We start from the raw sequence: 24,461 nt of genomic DNA, 5'->3' as shown, positions 1-24,461 counted from the left end.
GGCAAAAAAATCCAATTGAGCGATTAAACAGCTCTTCATTTTCTGGCTTTATTTTTATGCTAACAAATTTGTTCTCTGAAAAGTGTCCACAAAGCCAAGTCTCTGATTAACACCTTTGTAAGGATGGTTTTTCACCTATTACTAAATTAAACTTGCTTCATTGGAAAGGCAGCAAGATGCATCCTCATTTCAATGTCTACTGAAATAATACAGGTTGACACCAGGAAACATTAACGCCACTGCATCCTTGCTGCTTTCTCATGTAAAAGTCTGTTTAATGTGAAAACAAGGTGATATCTAATTAGCACACAGGTAAGGAATTAAGAAAATCTTTATTTAAGGGTGAAGATGTTTCTCACAAAATCGTTGCCCCAATGCATCATTGAAATTCAAGCTGGAAAGATGATTTTAATATATCACTTGTACATTTTGTATTGCTCTTCTGGTGACAATGTAGTTTGTTTTTGTCAATTACCATTTTAATAATAGGGTAAAGAAAATTAAGTGGATTTTTAAAAGAAAACAATACTGTCAATATACTATTAAAACAAATTAAAATGGTAAAAGTTATTGTACTTTAAGTAAAAATAAAAGAGCCAAAATATCAATCCCAGTTTTGGATTACTTTAATTAACAAAAAAAAAATGCATATAGCAGAGGATAGTTTCAATCTGCCTACCGCTGGGTTATGGGCCCAGCATGCTTCCATTGCTGTACTCTGCTGCACATGTAAGTGCAAGAGATCCTGAAGCACTCACTCATCATGGGAAAGTACCAATGTGTTTCTTCGTTGGTTGATGGAAGAAACATCTTACAAAAACTCTCCAGATTATTGACTTTTTAAAGTTTTTCTAGGAAACGTTTTAGATGAATGCTTATTAGCCTTTGTCAGTATGGACTTTTGCAAAGTGTCTCTGTGGCGCAATCAGTTAGTGTGCACGGTTATTAACCAAAAGGTTGGTGGTTCAATCCCACCCAGGGATGTAATTGACCTTGTTATCAGATTTTGGTGATCTTTAAGTAGACAAGTCAAAATTTCAAATCCCCCTGTTCTGGTGTAGGGTACCTGGCCTTCTCTGATGTAATCAGAGTTAGATTTGATTCAGTGATTTTATAAAATCAGTTAGGAAGCACAATTTAGCAGTGGGTTGCAGAGAAAAAGAAATATGCTGGCAAAAAAAATCCAATTGAGTGATTAAACAGCTCTTAATTTTCTGGCTTTATTTTTATGCTAACAAATTTGTTCTCTGAAAAGTGTCCACAAAGCCAAGTCTCTGATTAACACCTTTGTAAGGATGGTTTTTAACCTATTACTAAATTAAACTTGCTTCATTGGAAAGGCAGCAAGATGCATCCTCATTTCAATGTCTACTGAAATAATACAGGTTGACACCAGGAAACATTAACGCCACTGCATCCTTGCTGCTTTCTCATGTGGAAGTCTGTTTAATGTGAAAACAAGGTGATATCTAATTAGCACACAGGTAAGGAATTAAGAAAATCTTTATTTAAGGGTGAAAATGTTTCTCACAAAATCGTTGCATCATTGAAATTCAAGCTGGAAATATGATTTTAATATATCACTTGTACATTTTGTATTGCTCTTCTGGTGACAATCTAGTTTGTTTTTGTCAATTACCATTTTAATAATAGGGTAAAGAAAATTAAGTGGATTTTTGAAAGAAAACAATACTGTCAATATACTATTAAAACAAATTAAAATGGTAAAAGTTATTGTACTGTAAGTAAAAATAAAAGAGCCAACATATCAATCCCAGTTTTGGAATACTTTAATTAACAAAAACAAATGCATATAGCAGAGGATAGTTTCAATCTGCCTACCTCTGGGTTATGTGCTCAGCATGCTTCCATTGCTGTACTCTGCTGCACATGTAAGTGCAATAGATCCTGAAGCACTCACTCATCATGGGAAAGTACCAATGTGTTTCTTCGTTGGTTGATGGAAGAAACATCTTACAAAAACTCTCCAGATTATTGACTTTTTAAAGTTTTTCTAGGAAACGTTTTAGATGAATGCTTATTAGCCTTTGTCAGTATGTACTTTTGCAAAGTGTCTCTGTGGCGCAATCAGTTAGTGTGCACGGCTATTAACCAAAAGGTTGGTGGTTCAATCCCACCCAGGGACGTAATTGACCTTGTTATCAGATTTTGGTGATCTTTAAGTAGACAAGTCAAAATTTCAAATCCCCCTGTTCTGGTGTAGGGTACCTGGCCTTCTCTGATGTAATCAGAGTTAGATTTGATTCAGTGATTTTATAAAAACAGCTAGGAAGCACAATTTAGCAGTGGGTTGCAGAGAAAAAGAAATATGCTGGCAAAAAAAATCCAATTGAGTGATTAAACAGCTCTTAATTTTCTGGCTTTATTTTTATGCTAACAAATTTGTTCTCTGAAAAGTGTCCACAAAGCCAAGTATCTGATTAACACCTTTGTAAGGATGGTTTTTAACCTATTACTAAATTAAACTTGCTTCATTGGAAAGGCAGCAAGATGCATCCTCATTTCAATGTCTACTGAAATAATACAGGTTGACACCAGGAAACATTAACGCCACTGCATCCTTGCTGCTTTCTCATGTGGAAGTCTGTTTAATGTGAAAACAAGGTGATATCTAATTAGCACACAGGTAAGGAATTAAGAAAATCTTTATTTAAGGGTGAAAATGTTTCTCACAAAATCGTTGCCCCAATGCATCATTGAAATTCAAGCTGGAAAGATGATTTTAATATATCACTTGTACATTTTGTATTGCTCTTCTGGTGACAATGTAGTTTGTTTTTGTCAATTACCCTTTCAATAATAGGGTAAAGAAAATTAAGTGGATTTTTTAAAGAAAACTATACTGTCAATATACTATTAAAACAAATTATAATGGTAAAAGTTATTGTACTTTAAGTAAAAATAAAAGAACAAAAATATCAAACCCAGTTTTGATTACTTAAATTAACAAAAAAAAAATGTATATAGCAAAGGATAGTTTCAATCTGCCTACCTCTGGGTTATGGGCCCAGCATGCTTCCATTGCAGTACTTTGCTGCACATGTAAGTGCAAGAGATCCTGAAGCACTCAGTCATCATGGGAAAGTACCAATGTGTTTCTTCGTTGGTTGATGGAAGAAACATCTTACAAAAACTCTCCAGATTATTGACTTTTTAAAGTTTTTCTAGGAAACGTTCTAGATGTATGCTTATTAGCCTTTGTCAGTATGTACTTTTTGCAAAGTGTCTCTGTGGCGCAATCGGTTAGTGAGTCCGGCTACTAACCAAAAGGTTGGTGGTTCAATCCCACCCAGGGACGTAATTGACCTTGTTATCAGATTTTGGTGATCTTTAAGTAGACAAGTCAAAATTTCAAACCCCCTCTTATGGTGTAGGGTACCTGGCCTTCTCTGATGTAATCAGAGTTAGATTTGATTCATTGATTTTATAAAAACAGCTAGGAAGCACAATTTAGCAGTCGGTTGCAGAGAAAAAGAAATATGCTGGCAAAAAAAATCAAATTGAGTGATTAAACAGCTCTTCATTTTCTGGCTTTATTTTTATGCTAACAAATTTGTTCTCTGAAAAGTGTCCACAAAGCCAAGTCTCTGATTAACACCTTTGTAGGGATGGTTTTTCACCTATTGCTAAATTAAACTTGCTTCATTGGAAAGGCAGCAAGATGCATCCTCATTTCAATGTCTACTGAAATAATACAGGTTGACACCAGGAAACATTAACGCCACTGCATCCTTGCTGCTTTCTCATGTAGAAGTCTGTTTAATGTGAAAACAAGGTGATATCTAATTAGCACACAGGTAAGGAATTAAGAAAATCTTTATTTAAGGGTGAAGATGTTTCTCACAAAATCGTTGCCCCAATGCATCATTGAAATTCAAGCTGGAAAGATGATTTTAATATATCACTTGTACATTTTGTATTGCTCTTCTGGTGACAATGTAGTTTGTTTTTGTCAATTACCCTTTTAATAATAGGGTAAAGAAAATTAAGTGGATTTTTTAAAGAAAACTATACTGTCAATTTACTATTAAAACAAATTAAAATGGTAAAAGTTATTGTACTTTAAGTAAAAATAAAAGAGCAAAAATATCAATCCCAGTTTTGATTACTTAAATTAACAAAAAAAAATGCATATAGCAAAGGATAGTTTCAATCTGCCTACCTCTGGGTTATGGGCCCAGCATGCTTCCATTGCAGTACTCTGCTGCACATGTAAGTGCAAGAGATCCTGAAGCACTCAGTCATCATGGGAAAGTACCAATGTGTTTCTTCTTTGGTTGATGGAAGAAACATCTTACAAAAACTCTCCAGATTATTGACTTTTTAAAGTTTTTCTAGGAAACGTTCTAGATGTATGCTTATTAGCCTTTGTCAGTATGTACTTTTTGTGAAGTATCTCTGTGGCGCAATCGGTTAGTGTATCCGGCTACTAGCTAAAAGGTTGGTGGTTCAATCCCACCCAGGGACGTAATTGACCTTGTTATCAGATTTTGGTGATCTTTAAGTAGACAAGTCAAAATTTCAAACCCCTTGTTATGGTGTAGGGTACCTGGCCTTCTCTGATGTAATCAGAGTTAGATTTGATTCAGTGATTTTATAAAAACAGCTAGGAAGCACAATTTAGCAGTGGGTTGCAGAGAAAAAGAAATATGCTTGCAAAAAAATCCAATTGAGCGATTAAACAGCTCTTCATTTTCTGGCTTTATTTTTATGCTAACAAATTTGTTCTCTGAAAAGTGTCCACAAAGCCAAGTCTCTGATTAACACCTTTGTAAGGATGGTTTTTCACCTATTACTAAATTAAACTTGCTTCATTGGAAAGGCAGCAAGATGCATCCTCATTTCAATGTCTACTGAAATAATACAGGTTGACACCAGGAAACATTAACGCCACTGCATCCTTGCTGCTTTCTCATGTAAAAGTCTGTTTAATGTGAAAACAAGGTGATATCTAATTAGCACACAGGTAAGGAATTAAGAAAATCTTTATTTAAGGGTGAAGATGTTTCTCACAAAATCGTTGCCCCAATGCATCATTGAAATTCAAGCTGGAAAGATGATTTTAATATATCACTTGTACATTTTGTATTGCTCTTCTGGTGACAATGTAGTTTGTTTTTGTCAATTACCATTTTAATAATAGGGTAAAGAAAATTAAGTGGATTTTTAAAAGAAAACAATACTGTCAATATACTATTAAAACAAATTAAAATGGTAAAAGTTATTGTACTTTAAGTAAAAATAAAAGAGCCAAAATATCAATCCCAGTTTTGGATTACTTTAATTAACAAAAAAAAATGCATATAGCAGAGGATAGTTTCAATCTGCCTACCGCTGGGTTAAGGGCCCAGCATGCTTCCATTGCTGTACTCTGCTGCACATGTAAGTGCAAGAGATCCTGAAGCACTCACTCATCATGGGAAAGTACCAATGTGTTTCTTCGTTGGTTGATGGAAGAAACATCTTACAAAAACTCTCCAGATTATTGACTTTTTAAAGTTTTTCTAGGAAACGTTTTAGATGAATGCTTATTAGCCTTTGTCAGTATGGACTTTTGCAAAGTGTCTCTGTGGCGCAATCAGTTAGTGTGCACGGCTATTAACCAAAAGGTTGGTGGTTCAATCCCACCGAGGGACGTAATTGACCTTGTTATCAGATTTTGGTGATCTTTAAGTAGACAAGTCAAAATTTCAAATCCCCCTGTTCTGGTGTAGGGTACCTGGCCTTCTCTGATGTAATCAGAGTTAGATTTGATTCAGTGATTTTATAAAAACAGCTAGGAAGCACAATTTAGCAGTGGGTTGCAGAGAAAAAGAAATATGCTGGCAAAAAAAATCCAATTGAGTGATTAAACAGCTCTTAATTTTCTGGCTTTATTTTTATGCTAACAAATTTGTTCTCTGAAAAGTGTCCACAAAGCCAAGTATCTGATTAACACCTTTGTAAGGATGGTTTTTAACCTATTACTAAATTAAACTTGCTTCATTGGAAAGGCAGCAAGATGCATCCTCATTTCAATGTCTACTGAAATAATACAGGTTGACACCAGGAAACATTAACGCCACTGCATCCTTGCTGCTTTCTCATGTGGAAGTCTGTTTAATGTGAAAACAAGGTGATATCTAATTAGCACACAGGTAAGGAATTAAGAAAATCTTTATTTAAGGGTGAAAATGTTTCTCACAAAATCGTTGCCCCAATGCATCATTGAAATTCAAGCTGGAAATATGATTTTAATATATCACTTGTACATTTTGTATTGCTCTTCTGGTGACAATGTAGTTTGTTTTTGTCAATTACCATTTTAATAATAGGGTAAAGAAAATTAAGTGGATTTTTGAAAGAAAACAATACTGTCAATATACTATTAAAACAAATTAAAATGGTAAAAGTTATTGTACTGTAAGTAAAAATAAAAGAGCCAACATATCAATCCCAGTTTTGGAATACTTTAATTAACAAAAACAAATGCATATAGCAGAGGATAGTTTCAATCTGCCTACCTCTGGGTTATGTGCTCAGCATGCTTCCATTGCTGTACTCTGCTGCACATGTAAGTGCAATAGATCCTGAAGCACTCACTCATCATGGGAAAGTACCAATGTGTTTCTTCGTTGGTTGATGGAAGAAACATCTTACAAAAACTCTCCAGATTATTGACTTTTTAAAGTTTTTCTAGGAAACGTTTTAGATGAATGCTTATTAGCCTTTGTCAGTATGCACTTTTGCAAAGTGTCTCTGTGGCGCAATCAGTTAGTGTGTATGGCTATTAACCAAAAGGTTGGTGGTTCAATCCCACCCAGGGACGTAATTGACCTTGTTATCAGATTTTGGTGATCTTTAAGTAGACAAGTCAAAATTTCAAACCCCCTCTTATGGTGTAGGGTACCTGGCCTTCTCTGATGTAATCAGAGTTAGATTTGATTCAGTGATTTTATAAAAACAGCTAGGAAGCACAATTTAGCAGTGGGTTGCAGAGAAAAAGAAATATGCTGGCAAAAAAATCCAATTGAGTGATTAAACAGCTCTTCATTTTCTGGCTTTATTTTTATGCTAACAAATTTGTTCTCTGAAAAGTGTCCACAAAGCCAAGTCTCTGATTAACACCTTTGTAAGGATGGTTTTTCACCTATTACTAAATTAAACTTGCTTCATTGGAAAGGCAGCAAGATGCATCCTCATTTCAATGTCTACTGAAATAATACAGGTTGACACCAGGAAACATTAACGCCACTGCATCCTTGCTGCTTTCTCATGTAAAAGTCTGTTTAATGTGAAAACAAGGTGATATCTAATTAGCACACAGGTAAGGAATTAAGAAAATCTTTATTTAAGGGTGAAAATGTTTCTCACAAAATCGTTGCCCCAATGCATCATTGAAATTCAAGCTGGAAAGATGATTTTAATATATCACTTGTACATTTTGTATTGCTCTTCTGCTGACAATGTAGTTTGTTTTTGTCAATTACCATTTTAATAATAGGGTAAAGAAAATTAAGTGGATTTTTAAAAGAAAACAATACTTTCAATATACTATTAAAACAAATTAAAATGGTAAAAGTTATTGTACTTTAATGAAAAATAAAAGAGCAAAAATATCAATCCCAGTTTTGGATTACTTTAATTAACAAAAAAAATGCATATAGCAGAGGATAGTTTTAATCTGCCTACCTCTGGGTTATGGGCCCAGCATGCTTCCATTGCAGTACTCTGCTGCACAAGTAAGTGCAAGAGATCCTGAAGCACTCACTCATCATGGGAAAGTACCAATGTGTTTCTTCGTTGGTGGATGGAAGAAACATCTTACAAAAACTCTCCAGATTATTGACTTTTTAAAGTTTTTCTAGGAAACATTTTAGATGAATGCTTATTAGTCTTTGTCAGTATGTACTTTTTGCAAAGTGTCTCTGTGGCACAATCGGTTAGTGTGTCCGGCTACTAACCAAAAGGTTGGTGGTTCAATCCCACCCAGGGACGTAATTGACCTTGTTATCAGATTTTGGTGATCTTTAAGTAGACAAGTCAAAATTTCAAATCCCCTCTTATGGTGTAGGGTACCTGGCCTTCTCTGATGTAATCAGAGTTAGATTTGATAAAGTGATTTTATAAAAACAGCTAGGAAGCACAATTTAGCAGTGGGTTGCAGAGAAAAAGAAATATGCTGGCAAAAAAATCCAATTGAGTGATTAAACAGCTCTTCATTTTCTGGCTTTATTTTTATGCTAACAAATTTGTTCTCTGAAAAGTGTCCACAAAGCCAAGTCTCTGATGAACACCTTTGTAAGGATGGTTTTTCACCTATTACTAAATTAAACTTGCTTCATTGGAAAGGCAGCAAGATGCATCCTCATTTCAATGTCTACTGAAATAATACAGGTTGACACCAGGAAACATTAACGCCAATGCATCCTTGCTGCTTTCTCATGTGGAAGTCTGTTTAATGTGAAAACAAGGTGATATCTAATTAGCACACAGGTAAGGAATTAAGAAAATCTTTATTTAAGGGTGAAGATGTTTCTCACAAAATCGTTGCCCCAATGCATCATTGAAATTCAAGCTGGAAAGATGATTTTAATATATCACTTGTACATTTTGTATTGCTCTTCTGGTGACAATGTAGTTTGTTTTTGTCAATTACCATTTTAATAATAGGGTAAAGAAAATTAAGTGGATTTTTGAAAGAAAACAATACTGTCAATATACTATTAAAAAAAATTAAAATGGTAAAAGTTATTGTACTTTAAGTAAAACATAAAATAGCTAACATATCAATCCCAGTTTTGGATTACTTTAATTAACAAAAAAAATGCATATAGCAGAGGATAGTTTCAATCTGCCTACCTCTGGGTAATGGGCCCAGCATGCTTCCATTGCAGTACTCTGCTGCACATGTAAGTGCAAGAGATCCTGAAGCACTCACTCATCATGGGAAAGTACCAATGTGTTTCTTCGTTGGTTGATTTAAGAAAATTCTTACAAAAACTCTCCAGATTATTGACTTTTTAAAGTTTTTCTATGAAACGTTCTAGATGAATGCTTATTAGCCTTTGTCAGTATGTACTTTTTGCAAATTGTCTCTGTGGCGCAATCGGTTAGTGTGTCTGGCTACTAACCAAAAGGTTGGTGGTTCAATCCCACCCAGGGACGTAATTGACCTTGTGATCAGATTTTGGTGATCTTTAAGTAGACAAGTCAAAATTTCAAAGCCCCTCTTATGGTGTAGGGTACCTGGCCTTCTCTGATGTAATCAGAGTTAGATTTGATTCATTGATTTTATAAAAACAGCTAGGAAGCACAATTTAGCAGTGGGTTGCAGAGAAAAAGAAATATGCTGGCAAAAAAAATCCAATTGAGTGATTAAACAGCTCTTCATTTTCTGGCTTTATTTTTATGCTAACAAATTTGTTCTCTGAAAAGTGTCCACAAAGCCAAGTCTCTGATTAACACCTTTGTAGGGATGGTTTTTCACCTATTACTAAATTAAACTTGCTTCATTGGAAAGGCAGCAAGATGCATCCTCATTTCAATGTCTTCTGAAATAATACAGGTTGACACCAGGAAACATTAACGCCACTGCATCCTTGCTGCTTTCTCATGTAGAAGTCTGTTTAATGTGAAAACAAGGTGATATCTAATTAGCACACAGGTAAGGAATTAAGAAAATCTTTATTTAAGGGTGAAAATGTTTCTCACAAAATCGTTGCCCCCAATGCATCATTGAAATTCAAGCTGGAAAGATGATTTTAATATATCACTTGTACATTTTGTATTGCTCTTCTGGTGACAATGTAGTTTGTTTTTGTCAATTACCATTTTAATGATAGGGTAAAGAAAATTAAGTGGATTTTTAAAAGAAAACAATACTTTCAATATACTATTAAAACAAATTAAAATGGTAAAAGTTATTGTACTTTAATGAAAAATAAAGAGCAAAAATATCAATCCCAGTTTTGGATTACTTTAATTAACAAAAAAAATGCATATAGCAGAGGATAGTTTTAATCTGCCTACCTCTGGGTTATGGGCCCAGCATGCTTCCATTGCAGTACTCTGCTGCACATGTAAGTGCAAGAGATCCTGAAGCACTCACTCATCATGGGAAAGTACCAATGTGTTTCTTCGTTGGTGGATGGAAGAAACATCTTACAAAAACTCTCCAGATTATTGACTTTTTAAAGTTTTTCTAGGAAACGTTTTAGATGAATGCTTATTAGCCTTTGTCAGTATGGACTTTCGCAAAGTGTCTCTGTGGCGCAATCAGTTAGTGTGTACTGCTATAAACCAAAAGGTTGGTGGTTCAATCCCACCCATTGACGTAATTGACCTTGTTATCAGATTTTGGTGATCTATAAGTAGACAAGTCAAAATTTCAAATCCCCTCTTATGGTGTAGGGTACCTGGCCTTCTCTGATGTAATCAGAGTTAGATTTGATTCAGTGATTTTATAAAAACAGCCAGGAAGCACAATTTAGCAGTGGGTTGCAGAGAAAAAGAAATATGCTGGCAAAAAAATCCAATTGAGTGATTAAACAGCTCTTCATTTTCTGGCTTTATTTTTATGCTAACAAATTTGTTCTCTGAAAAGTGTCCACAAAGCCAAGTCTCTGATGAACACCTTTGTAAGGATGGTTTTTCACCTATTACTAAATTAAACTTGCTTCATTGGAAAGGCAGCAAGATGCATCCTCATTTCAATGTCTACTGAAATAAAACAGGTTGACACCAGGAAACATTAACGCCAATGCATCCTTGCTGCTTTCTCATGTGGAAGTCTGTTTAATGTGAAAACATGGTGATATCTAATTAGCACACAGGTAAGGAATTAAGAAAATCTTTATTTAAGGGTGAAGATGTTTCTCACAAAATCGTTGCCCCAATGCATCATTGAAATTCAAGCTGGAAAGATGATTTTAATATATCACTTGTACATTTTGTATTGCTCTTCTGGTGACAATGTAGTTTGTTTTTGTCAATTACCATTTTAATAATAGGGTAAAGAAAATTAAGTGGATTTTTGAAAGAAAACAATACTGTCAATAAACTATTAAAACAAATTAAAATGGTAAAAGTTATTGTACTTTAAGTAAACATAAAATAGCTAACATATCAATCCCAGTTTTGGATTACTTTAATTAACAAAAAAAATGCATATAGCAAAGGATAGTTTCAATCTGCCTACCTCTGGGTTATGGGCCCAGCATGCTTCAATTGCAGTACTCTGCTGCACATGTAAGTGCAAGAGATCCTGAAGCACTCACTCATCATGGGAAAGTACCAATGTGTTTCTTCGTTGGTTGATTTAAGAAAATTCTTACAAAAACTCTCCAGATTATTGACTTTTTAAAGTTTTTCTAGGAAACGTTCTAGATGAATGCTTATTAGCCTTTGTCAGTATGTACTTTTTGCAAATTGTCTCTGTGGCGCAATCGGTTAGTGTGTCTGGCTACTAACCAAAATGTTGGTGGTTCAATCCCACCCAGGGACATAATTGACCTTGTGATCAGGTTTTGGTGATATTTAAGTAGACAAGTCAAAATTTCAAACCCCCTCTTATGGTGTAGGGTACCTGGCCTTCTCTGATGTAATCAGAGTTAGATTTGATTCAGTGATTTTATAAAAAACAGCTAGGAAGCACAATTTAGCAATGGGTTGCAGAGAAAAAAAATATGCTGGCAGAAAAATCCAATTGAGTGATTAAACAGCTCTTCATTTTCTGCCTTTATTTTTATGCTAACAAATTTGTTCTCTAAAAAGTGTCCACAAAGCCAAGTCTCTGATTAACACCTTTGTAGGGATGGTTTTTCACCTATAACTAAATTAAACTTGCTTCATTGGAAAGGCAGCAAGATGCATCCTCATTTCAATGTCTACTGAAATAATACAGGTTGACACCAGGAAACATTAACGCCACTGCATCCTTGCTGCTTTCTCATGTAGAAGTCTGTTTAATGTGAAAACAAGGTGATATCTAATTAGCACACAGGTAAGGAATTAAGAAAATCTTTATTTAAGGGTGAAGATGTTTCTCACAAAATCGTTGCCCCAATGCCTCATTGAAATTCAAGCTGGAAAGATCACTTGTACATTTTGTATTGCTCTTCTGGTGACAATGTAGTTTGTTTTTGTCAATTACCCTTTTAATAATAGGGTAAAGAAAATTAAGTGGATTTTTTAAAGAAAACTATATTGTCAATATACTATTAAAACAAATTAAAATGGTAAAAGTTATTGTACTTTAAGTAAAAATAAAAGAGCAAAAATATCAATCCCAGTTTTGATTACTTAAATTAACAAAAAAAAAATGCATATAGCAAAGGATAGTTTCAATCTGCCTACCACTGGGTTATGGGCCCAGCATGCTTCCATTGCAGTACTCTGCTGCACATGTAAGTGCAAGAGATCCTGAAGCACTCACTCATCATGGGAAAGTACCAATGTGTTTCTTCGTTGGTTGATGGAAGAAACATTTTACAAAAACTCTCCAGATTATTGACTTTCTAAAGTTTTTCTAGGAAACGTTCTAGATGTATGCTTATTAGCCTTTGTCAGTATGGACTTTTTTGCAAAGTGTCTCTGTGGCGCAATCGGTTAGTGTGTCCGGTTACTAACCAAAAGGTTGGTGGTTCAATCCCACCCAGGGACGTAATTGACCTTGTTATCAGATTTTGGTGATCTTTAAGTAGACAAGTCAAAATTTCAAACCCCCTGTTATAGTGTAGGGTACCTGGCCTTCTCTGATGTAATCAGAGTTAGATTTGATTCATTGATTTTATAAAAACAGCTAGGAAGCACAATTTAGCAGTGGGTTGCAGAGAAAAAGAAATATGCTGGCAAAAAAAATCCAATTGAGTGATTAAACAGCTCTTCATTTTCTGGCTTTATTTTTATGCTAACAAATTTGTTCTCTGAAAAGTGTCCACAAAGCCAAGTCTCTGATTAACACCTTTGTAGGGATGGTTTTTCACCTATTACTAAATTAAACTTGCTTCATTGGAAAGGCAGCAAGATGCATCCTCATTTCAATGTCTACTGAAATAATACAGGTTGACACCAGGAAACATTAACACCACTGCATCCTTGCTGCTTTCTCATGTAGAAGTCTGTTTAATGTGAAAACAAGGTGATATCTAATTAGCACACAGGTAAGGAATTAAGAAAATCTTTATTTAAGGGTGAAAATGTTTCTCACAAAATCGTTGCCCCCAATGCATCATTGAAATTCAAGCTGGAAAGATGATTTTAATATATCACTTGTACATTTTGTATTGCTCTTCTGGTGACAATGTAGTTTGTTTTTGTCAATTACCATTTTAATAATAGGGTAAAGAAAATTAAGTGGATTTTTAAAAGAAAACAATACTTTCAATATACTATTAAAACAAATTAAAATGGTAAAAGTTATTGTACTTTAATGAAAAATAAAGAGCAAAAATATCAATCCCAGTTTTGGATTACTTTAATTAACAAAAAAAAATGCATATAGCAGAGGAAAGTTTTAATCTGCCTACCTCTGGGTTATGGGCCCAGCATGCTTCCATTGCAGTACTCTGCTGCACATGTAAGTGCAAGAGATCCTGAAGCACTCACTCATCATGGGAAAGTACCAATGTGTTTCTTCGTTGGTGGATGGAAGAAACATCTTACAAAAACTCTCCAGATTATTGACTTTTTAAAGTTTTTCTAGGAAACGTTTTAGATGAATGCTTATTAGCCTTTGTCAGTATGGACTTTTGCAAAGTGTCTCTGTGGCGCAATCAGTTAGTGTGTACGGCTATAAACCAAAAGGTTGGTGGTTCAATCCCACCCATTGACGTAATTGACCTTGTTATCAGATTTTGGTGATCTTTAAGAAGACAAGTCAAAATTTCAAATCCCCTCTTATGGTGTAGGGTACCTTGCCTTCTCTGATGTAATCAGAGTTAGATTTGATTCAGTGATTTTATAAAAACAGCTAGGAAGCACAATTTAGCAGTGGGTTGCAGAGAAAAAGAAATATGCTGGCAAAAAAATCCAATTGAGTGATTAAACAGCTCTTCATTTTCTGGCTTTATTTTTATGCTAACAAATTTGTTCTCTGAAAAGTGTCCACAAAGCCAAGTCTCTGATGAACACCTTTGTAAGGATGGTTTTTCACCTATTACTAAATTAAACTTGCTTCATTGGAAAGGCAGCAAGATGCATCCTCATTTCAATGTCTACTGAAATAATACAGGTTGACACCAGGAAACATTAACGCCACTGCATCCTTGCTGCTTTCTCATGTAAAAGTCTGTTTAATGTGAAAACAAGGTGATATCTAATTAGCACACAGGTAAGGAATTAAGAAAATCTTTATTTAAGGGTGAAAATGTTTCTCACAAAATCGTTGCCCCAATGCATCATTGAAATTCAAGCTGGAAAGATGATTTTAATATATCACTTGTACATTTTGTATTGCTCTTCTGCTGACAATGTAGTTTGTTTTTGTCAATTACCATTTTAATAATAGGGTAAAGAAAATTAAGTGGATTTTTAAAAGAAAACAATACTTTCAATATACTATTAAAACAAATTAAAATGGTAAAAGTTATTGTACTTTAATGAAAAATAAAAGAGCAAAAATATCAATCCCAGTTTTGGATTACTTTAATTAACAAAAAAAATGCATATAGCAGAGGATAGTTTTAATCTGCCTACCTCTGGGTTATGGGCCCAGCATGCTTCCATTGCAGTACTCTGCTGCACAAGTAAGTGCAAGAGATCCTGAAGCACTCACTCATCATGGGAAAGTACCAATGTGTTTCTTCGTTGGTGGATGGAAGAAACATCTTACAAAAACTCTCCAGATTATTGACTTTTTAAAGTTTTTCTAGGAAACATTTTAGATGAATGCTTATTAGTCTTTGTCAGTATGTACTTTTTGCAAAGTGTCTCTGTGGCACAATCGGTTAGTGTGTCCGGCTACTAACCAAAAGGTTGGTGGTTCAATCCCACCCAGGGACGTAATTGACCTTGTTATCAGATTTTGGTGATCTTTAAGTAGACAAGTCAAAATTTCAAATCCCCTCTTATGGTGTAGGGTACCTGGCCTTCTCTGATGTAATCAGAGTTAGATTTGATAAAGTGATTTTATAAAAACAGCTAGGAAGCACAATTTAGCAGTGGGTTGCAGAGAAAAAGAAATATGCTGGCAAAAAAATCCAATTGAGTGATTAAACAGCTCTTCATTTTCTGGCTTTATTTTTATGCTAACAAATTTGTTCTCTGAAAAGTGTCCACAAAGCCAAGTCTCTGATGAACACCTTTGTAAGGATGGTTTTTCACCTATTACTAAATTAAACTTGCTTCATTGGAAAGGCAGCAAGATGCATCCTCATTTCAATGTCTACTGAAATAATACAGGTTGACACCAGGAAACATTAACGCCAATGCATCCTTGCTGCTTTCTCATGTGGAAGTCTGTTTAATGTGAAAACAAGGTGATATCTAATTAGCACACAGGTAAGGAATTAAGAAAATCTTTATTTAAGGGTGAAGATGTTTCTCACAAAATCGTTGCCCCAATGCATCATTGAAATTCAAGCTGGAAAGATGATTTTAATATATCACTTGTACATTTTGTATTGCTCTTCTGGTGACAATGTAGTTTGTTTTTGTCAATTACCATTTTAATAATAGGGTAAAGAAAATTAAGTGGATTTTTGAAAGAAAACAATACTGTCAATATACTATTAAAAAAAATTAAAATGGTAAAAGTTATTGTACTTTAAGTAAAACATAAAATAGCTAACATATCAATCCCAGTTTTGGATTACTTTAATTAACAAAAAAAATGCATATAGCAGAGGATAGTTTCAATCTGCCTACCTCTGGGTAATGGGCCCAGCATGCTTCCATTGCAGTACTCTGCTGCACATGTAAGTGCAAGAGATCCTGAAGCACTCACTCATCATGGGAAAGTACCAATGTGTTTCTTCGTTGGTTGATTTAAGAAAATTCTTACAAAAACTCTCCAGATTATTGACTTTTTAAAGTTTTTCTATGAAACGTTCTAGATGAATGCTTATTAGCCTTTGTCAGTATGTACTTTTTGCAAATTGTCTCTGTGGCGCAATCGGTTAGTGTGTCTGGCTACTAACCAAAAGGTTGGTGGTTCAATCCCACCCAGGGACGTAATTGACCTTGTGATCAGATTTTGGTGATCTTTAAGTAGACAAGTCAAAATTTCAAAGCCCCTCTTATGGTGTAGGGTACCTGGCCTTCTCTGATGTAATCAGAGTTAGATTTGATTCATTGATTTTATAAAAACAGCTAGGAAGCACAATTTAGCAGTGGGTTGCAGAGAAAAAGAAATATGCTGGCAAAAAAAATCCAATTGAGTGATTAAACAGCTCTTCATTTTCTGGCTTTATTTTTATGCTAACAAATTTGTTCTCTGAAAAGTGTCCACAAAGCCAAGTCTCTGATTAACACCTTTGTAGGGATGGTTTTTCACCTATTACTAAATTAAACTTGCTTCATTGGAAAGGCAGCAAGATGCATCCTCATTTCAATGTCTTCTGAAATAATACAGGTTGACACCAGGAAACATTAACGCCACTGCATCCTTGCTGCTTTCTCATGTAGAAGTCTGTTTAATGTGAAAACAAGGTGATATCTAATTAGCACACAGGTAAGGAATTAAGAAAATCTTTATTTAAGGGTGAAAATGTTTCTCACAAAATCGTTGCCCCCAATGCATCATTGAAATTCAAGCTGGAAAGATGATTTTAATATATCACTTGTACATTTTGTATTGCTCTTCTGGTGACAATGTAGTTTGTTTTTGTCAATTACCATTTTAATGATAGGGTAAAGAAAATTAAGTGGATTTTTAAAAGAAAACAATACTTTCAATATACTATTAAAACAAATTAAAATGGTAAAAGTTATTGTACTTTAATGAAAAATAAAGAGCAAAAATATCAATCCCAGTTTTGGATTACTTTAATTAACAAAAAAAATGCATATAGCAGAGGATAGTTTTAATCTGCCTACCTCTGGGTTATGGGCCCAGCATGCTTCCATTGCAGTACTCTGCTGCACATGTAAGTGCAAGAGATCCTGAAGCACTCACTCATCATGGGAAAGTACCAATGTGTTTCTTCGTTGGTGGATGGAATAAACATCTTACAAAAACTCTCCAGATTATTGACTTTTTAAAGTTTTTCTAGGAAACGTTTTAGATGAATGCTTATTAGCCTTTGTCAGTATGGACTTTCGCAAAGTGTCTCTGTGGCGCAATCAGTTAGTGTGTACTGCTATAAACCAAAAGGTTGGTGGTTCAATCCCACCCATTGACGTAATTGACCTTGTTATCAGATTTTGGTGATCTATAAGTAGACAAGTCAAAATTTCAAATCCCCTCTTATGGTGTAGGGTACCTGGCCTTCTCTGATGTAATCAGAGTTAGATTTGATTCAGTGATTTTATAAAAACAGCCAGGAAGCACAATTTAGCAGTGGGTTGCAGAGAAAAAGAAATATGCTGGCAAAAAAATCCAATTGAGTGATTAAACAGCTCTTCATTTTCTGGCTTTATTTTTATGCTAACAAATTTGTTCTCTGAAAAGTGTCCACAAAGCCAAGTCTCTGATGAACACCTTTGTAAGGATGGTTTTTCACCTATTACTAAATTAAACTTGCTTCATTGGAAAGGCAGCAAGATGCATCCTCATTTCAATGTCTACTGAAATAAAACAGGTTGACACCAGGAAACATTAACGCCACTGCATCCTTGCTGCTTTCTCATGTAGAAGTCTGTTTAATGTGAAAACAAGGTGATATCTAATTAGCACACAGGTAAGGAATTAAGAAAATCTTTATTTAAGGGTGAAAATGTTTCTCACAAAATCGTTGCCCCCAATGCATCATTGAAATTCAAGCTGGAAAGATGATTTTAATATATCACTTGTACATTTTGTATTGCTCTTCTGGTGACAATGTAGTTTGTTTTTGTCAATTACCATTTTAATGATAGGGTAAAGAAAATTAAGTGGATTTTTAAAAGAAAACAATACTTTCAATATACTATTAAAACAAATTAAAATGGTAAAAGTTATTGTACTTTAATGAAAAATAAAGAGCAAAAATATCAATCCCAGTTTTGGATTACTTTAATTAACAAAAAAAATGCATATAGCAGAGGATAGTTTTAATCTGCCTACCTCTGGGTTATGGGCCCAGCATGCTTCCATTGCAGTACTCTGCTGCACATGTAAGTGCAAGAGATCCTGAAGCACTCACTCATCATGGGAAAGTACCAATGTGTTTCTTCGTTGGTGGATGGAAGAAACATCTTACAAAAACTCTCCAGATTATTGACTTTTTAAAGTTTTTCTAGGAAACGTTTTAGATGAATGCTTATTAGCCTTTGTCAGTATGGACTTTCGCAAAGTGTCTCTGTGGCGCAATCAGTTAGTGTGTACTGCTATAAACCAAAAGGTTGGTGGTTCAATCCCACCCATTGACGTAATTGACCTTGTTATCAGATTTTGGTGATCTATAAGTAGACAAGTCAAAATTTCAAATCCCCTCTTATGGTGTAGGGTACCTGGCCTTCTCTGATGTAATCAGAGTTAGATTTGATTCAGTGATTTTATAAAAACAGCCAGGAAGCACAATTTAGCAGTGGGTTGCAGAGAAAAAGAAATATGCTGGCAAAAAAATCCAATTGAGTGATTAAACAGCTCTTCATTTTCTGGCTTTATTTTTATGCTAACAAATTTGTTCTCTGAAAAGTGTCCACAAAGCCAAGTCTCTGATGAACACCTTTGTAAGGATGGTTTTTCACCTATTACTAAATTAAACTTGCTTCATTGGAAAGGCAGCAAGATGCATCCTCATTTCAATGTCTACTGAAATAAAACAGGTTGACACCAGGAAACATTAACGCCAATGCATCCTTGCTGCTTTCTCATGTGGAAGTCTGTTTAATGTGAAAACATGGTGATATCTAATTAGCACACAGGTAAGGAATTAAGAAAATCTTTATTTAAGGGTGAAGATGTTTCTCACAAAATCGTTGCCCCAATGCATCATTGAAATTCAAGCTGGAAAGATGATTTTAATATATCACTTGTACATTTTGTATTGCTCTTCTGGTGACAATGTAGTTTGTTTTTGTCAATTACCATTTTAATAATAGGGTAAAGAAAATTAAGTGGATTTTTGAAAGAAAACAATACTGTCAATAAACTATTAAAACAAATTAAAATGGTAAAAGTTATTGTACTTTAAGTAAACATAAAATAGCTAACATATCAATCCCAGTTTTGGATTACTTTAATTAACAAAAAAAATGCATATAGCAAAGGATAGTTTCAATCTGCCTACCTCTGGGTTATGGGCCCAGCATGCTTCAATTGCAGTACTCTGCTGCACATGTAAGTGCAAGAGATCCTGAAGCACTCACTCATCATGGGAAAGTACCAATGTGTTTCTTCGTTGGTTGATTTAAGAAAATTCTTACAAAAACTCTCCAGATTATTGACTTTTTAAAGTTTTTCTAGGAAACGTTCTAGATGAATGCTTATTAGCCTTTGTCAGTATGTACTTTTTGCAAATTGTCTCTGTGGCGCAATCGGTTAGTGTGTCTGGCTACTAACCAAAATGTTGGTGGTTCAATCCCACCCAGGGACATAATTGACCTTGTGATCAGGTTTTGGTGATATTTAAGTAGACAAGTCAAAATTTCAAACCCCCTCTTATGGTGTAGGGTACCTGGCCTTCTCTGATGTAATCAGAGTTAGATTTGATTCAGTGATTTTATAAAAAACAGCTAGGAAGCACAATTTAGCAATGGGTTGCAGAGAAAAAAAATATGCTGGCAGAAAAATCCAATTGAGTGATTAAACAGCTCTTCATTTTCTGCCTTTATTTTTATGCTAACAAATTTGTTCTCTAAAAAGTGTCCACAAAGCCAAGTCTCTGATTAACACCTTTGTAGGGATGGTTTTTCACCTATAACTAAATTAAACTTGCTTCATTGGAAAGGCAGCAAGATGCATCCTCATTTCAATGTCTACTGAAATAATACAGGTTGACACCAGGAAACATTAACGCCACTGCATCCTTGCTGCTTTCTCATGTAGAAGTCTGTTTAATGTGAAAACAAGGTGATATCTAATTAGCACACAGGTAAGGAATTAAGAAAATCTTTATTTAAGGGTGAAGATGTTTCTCACAAAATCGTTGCCCCAATGCCTCATTGAAATTCAAGCTGGAAAGATCACTTGTACATTTTGTATTGCTCTTCTGGTGACAATGTAGTTTGTTTTTGTCAATTACCCTTTTAATAATAGGGTAAAGAAAATTAAGTGGATTTTTTAAAGAAAACTATATTGTCAATATACTATTAAAACAAATTAAAATGGTAAAAGTTATTGTACTTTAAGTAAAAATAAAAGAGCAAAAATATCAATCCCAGTTTTGATTACTTAAATTAACAAAAAAAAAATGCATATAGCAAAGGATAGTTTCAATCTGCCTACCACTGGGTTATGGGCCCAGCATGCTTCCATTGCAGTACTCTGCTGCACATGTAAGTGCAAGAGATCCTGAAGCACTCACTCATCATGGGAAAGTACCAATGTGTTTCTTCGTTGGTTGATGGAAGAAACATTTTACAAAAACTCTCCAGATTATTGACTTTCTAAAGTTTTTCTAGGAAACGTTCTAGATGTATGCTTATTAGCCTTTGTCAGTATGGACTTTTTTGCAAAGTGTCTCTGTGGCGCAATCGGTTAGTGTGTCCGGTTACTAACCAAAAGGTTGGTGGTTCAATCCCACCCAGGGACGTAATTGACCTTGTTATCAGATTTTGGTGATCTTTAAGTAGACAAGTCAAAATTTCAAACCCCCTGTTATAGTGTAGGGTACCTGGCCTTCTCTGATGTAATCAGAGTTAGATTTGATTCATTGATTTTATAAAAACAGCTAGGAAGCACAATTTAGCAGTGGGTTGCAGAGAAAAAGAAATATGCTGGCAAAAAAAATCCAATTGAGTGATTAAACAGCTCTTCATTTTCTGGCTTTATTTTTATGCTAACAAATTTGTTCTCTGAAAAGTGTCCACAAAGCCAAGTCTCTGATTAACACCTTTGTAGGGATGGTTTTTCACCTATTACTAAATTAAACTTGCTTCATTGGAAAGGCAGCAAGATGCATCCTCATTTCAATGTCTACTGAAATAATACAGGTTGACACCAGGAAACATTAACACCACTGCATCCTTGCTGCTTTCTCATGTAGAAGTCTGTTTAATGTGAAAACAAGGTGATATCTAATTAGCACACAGGTAAGGAATTAAGAAAATCTTTATTTAAGGGTGAAAATGTTTCTCACAAAATCGTTGCCCCCAATGCATCATTGAAATTCAAGCTGGAAAGATGATTTTAATATATCACTTGTACATTTTGTATTGCTCTTCTGGTGACAATGTAGTTTGTTTTTGTCAATTACCATTTTAATAATAGGGTAAAGAAAATTAAGTGGATTTTTAAAAGAAAACAATACTTTCAATATACTATTAAAACAAATTAAAATGGTAAAAGTTATTGTACTTTAATGAAAAATAAAGAGCAAAAATATCAATCCCAGTTTTGGATTACTTTAATTAACAAAAAAAAATGCATATAGCAGAGGAAAGTTTTAATCTGCCTACCTCTGGGTTATGGGCCCAGCATGCTTCCATTGCAGTACTCTGCTGCACATGTAAGTGCAAGAGATCCTGAAGCACTCACTCATCATGGGAAAGTACCAATGTGTTTCTTCGTTGGTGGATGGAAGAAACATCTTACAAAAACTCTCCAGATTATTGACTTTTTAAAGTTTTTCTAGGAAACGTTTTAGATGAATGCTTATTAGCCTTTGTCAGTATGGACTTTTGCAAAGTGTCTCTGTGGCGCAATCAGTTAGTGTGTACGGCTATAAACCAAAAGGTTGGTGGTTCAATCCCACCCATTGACGTAATTGACCTTGTTATCAGATTTTGGTGATCTTTAAGAAGACAAGTCAAAATTTCAAATCCCCTCTTATGGTGTAGGGTACCTTGCCTTCTCTGATGTAATCAGAGTTAGATTTGATTCAGTGATTTTATAAAAACAGCTAGGAAGCACAATTTAGCAGTGGGTTGCAGAGAAAAAGAAATATGCTGGCAAAAAAATCCAATTGAGTGATTAAACAGCTCTTCATTTTCTGGCTTTATTTTTATGCTAACAAATTTGTTCTCTGAAAAGTGTCCACAAAGCCAAGTCTCTGATGAACACCTTTGTAAGGATGGTTTTTCACCTATTACTAAATTAAACTTGCTTCATTGGAAAGGCAGCAAGATGCATCCTCATTTCAATGTCTACTGAAATAATACAGGTTGACACCAGGAAACATTAACGCCAATGCATCCTTGCTGCTTTCTCATGTGGAAGTCTGTTTAATGTGAAAACAAGGTGATATCTAATTAGCACACAGGTAAGGAATTAAGAAAATCTTTATTTAAGGGTGAAGATGTTTCTCACAAAATCGTTGCCCCAATGCATCATTGAAATTCAAGCTGGAAAGATGATTTTAATATATCACTTGTACATTTTGTATTGCTCTTCTGCTGACAATGTAGTTTGTTTTTGTCAATTACCATTTTAATAATAGGGTAAAGAAAATTAAGTGGTTTTTTGAAAGAAAACAATACTGTCAATATACTATTAAAACAAATTAAAATGGTAAAAGTTATTGTACTTTAAGTAAACATAAAATAGCTAACATATCAATCCCAGTTTTGGATTACTTTAACAAAAAAAATGCATATAGCAGAGGATAGTTTCAATCTGCCTACCTCTGGTTAATGGGCCCAGCATGCTTCCATTGCAGTACTCTGCTGCACATGTAAGGGCAAGAGATCCTGAAGCACTCACTCATCATGGGAAAGTACCAATGTGTTTCTTCGTTGGTTGATTTAAGAAAATTCTTACAAAAACTCTCCAGATTATTGACTTTTTAAAGTTTTTCTAGGAAACGTTCTAGATGAATGCTTATTAGCCTTTGTCAGTATGGACTTTTTGCAAATTGTCTCTGTGGCGCAATCGGTTCGTGTGTCTGGCTACTAACCAAAAGGTTGGTGGTTCAATCCCACCCAGGGACATAATTGACCTTGTGATCAGGTTTTGGTGATATTTAAGTAGACAAGTCAAAATTTCAAACCCCCTCTTATGGTGTAGGGTACCTGGCCTTCTCTGATGTAATCAGAGTTAGATTTGATTCAGTGATTTTATAAAAAAACAGCTAGGAAGCACAATTTAGCAATGGGTTGCAGAGAAAAAAAATATGCTGGCAGAAAAATCCAATTGAGTGATTAAACAGCTCTTCATTTTCTGCCTTTATTTTTATGCTAACAAATTTGTTCTCTAAAAAGTGTCCACAAAGCCAAGTCTCTGATTAACACCTTTGTAGGGATGGTTTTTCACCTATAACTAAATTAAACTTGCTTCATTGGAAAGGCAGCAAGATGCATCCTCATTTCAATGTCTACTGAAATAATACAGGTTGACACCAGGAAACATTAACGCCACTGCATCCTTGCTGCTTTCTCATGTAGAAGTCTGTTTAATGTGAAAACAAGGTGATATCTAATTAGCACACAGGTAAGGAATTAAGAAAATCTTTATTTAAGGGTGAAGATGTTTCTCACAAAATCGTTGCCCCAATGCATCATTGAAATTCAAGCTGGAAAGATCACTTGTACATTTTGTATTGCTCTTCTGGTGACAATGTAGTTTGTTTTTGTCAATTACCCTTTTAATAATAGGGTAAAGAAAATTAAGTGGATTTTTTAAAGAAAACTATATTGTCAATATACTATTAAAACAGAGGGTTTGAGTTTGCCTGCACTGCTACAGTTGATTTCATTAAATCATGTTGAGCCAACAGTATCAGAGTGTCATGAATTTATTACAATGAAACAAGAGATTTCTATATATGTTGGCGGTGCGACCCCAGAGGTATTAAATATGTTTGTAGAAAAGGGAATTGGTCCCTCCAAAGAAATGGGGAACCAAAGAGAAAAAGCCTCTTTGTGGGTGCACTCTTTCAAAAACAATATATATATATATTATCTTTCAATATTTATTGTGTAAAAAATTATACTTTATTTCGACAATTAAAAATGATGTGTATAGAAAAAAGGGCAAAAATACCTATTGGTATACCCTATAGAACAGATAAATAAGGTACAAAGGTGATTATGTCTCATATAATAAGCTCCTCCAAAATAACAATGTATCTCAAAAGATTCTTTGTAATAGTTTGTAGCAACCCCTGTATATAGTGGTGTGTTTTAGAGTGAGGGCAATAATACCAAAACTCTTAACACGGGATGCGATTTAATAAAATCTGAAATGGAGGAGAGTTGATTAATTACATGCTAGGCGAAAA

General features: G+C 34.6%; 7 non-coding genes across 7 annotated transcripts; all 7 read left to right on the top strand.

Moving 5' to 3' along the window:
* The first annotated feature begins 7,924 nt into the window (after positions 1-7,924).
* TRNAS-ACU (transfer RNA serine (anticodon ACU)) lies at positions 7,925-7,998 on the top strand. Its single transcript has one exon. It is a non-coding gene; the product is annotated as a tRNA-Ser (tRNA).
* A 1,096-nt stretch (positions 7,999-9,094) lies between these two features.
* TRNAS-ACU (transfer RNA serine (anticodon ACU)) lies at positions 9,095-9,168 on the top strand. The gene has a single exon. It is a non-coding gene; the product is annotated as a tRNA-Ser (tRNA).
* Positions 9,169-11,432: 2,264 nt separating this feature from the next.
* On the top strand, positions 11,433-11,506 carry TRNAS-ACU (transfer RNA serine (anticodon ACU)). The gene has a single exon. It is a non-coding gene; the product is annotated as a tRNA-Ser (tRNA).
* Positions 11,507-14,929: 3,423 nt separating this feature from the next.
* Positions 14,930-15,003, top strand: TRNAS-ACU (transfer RNA serine (anticodon ACU)). Its single transcript has one exon. It is a non-coding gene; the product is annotated as a tRNA-Ser (tRNA).
* Positions 15,004-16,099: 1,096 nt separating this feature from the next.
* TRNAS-ACU (transfer RNA serine (anticodon ACU)) lies at positions 16,100-16,173 on the top strand. The gene has a single exon. It is a non-coding gene; the product is annotated as a tRNA-Ser (tRNA).
* Positions 16,174-19,605: 3,432 nt separating this feature from the next.
* On the top strand, positions 19,606-19,679 carry TRNAS-ACU (transfer RNA serine (anticodon ACU)). Its single transcript has one exon. It is a non-coding gene; the product is annotated as a tRNA-Ser (tRNA).
* A 3,419-nt stretch (positions 19,680-23,098) lies between these two features.
* TRNAS-ACU (transfer RNA serine (anticodon ACU)) lies at positions 23,099-23,172 on the top strand. The gene has a single exon. It is a non-coding gene; the product is annotated as a tRNA-Ser (tRNA).
* The last annotated feature ends 1,289 nt before the right edge of the window (positions 23,173-24,461 follow it).

This window comes from Pseudophryne corroboree, unplaced genomic scaffold, assembly GCF_028390025.1.
Source record: "Pseudophryne corroboree isolate aPseCor3 unplaced genomic scaffold, aPseCor3.hap2 scaffold_861, whole genome shotgun sequence".
Lineage (NCBI taxonomy): Eukaryota > Metazoa > Chordata > Amphibia > Anura > Myobatrachidae > Pseudophryne > Pseudophryne corroboree.
This window is presented reverse-complemented; position numbering and strand designations above follow the sequence as displayed.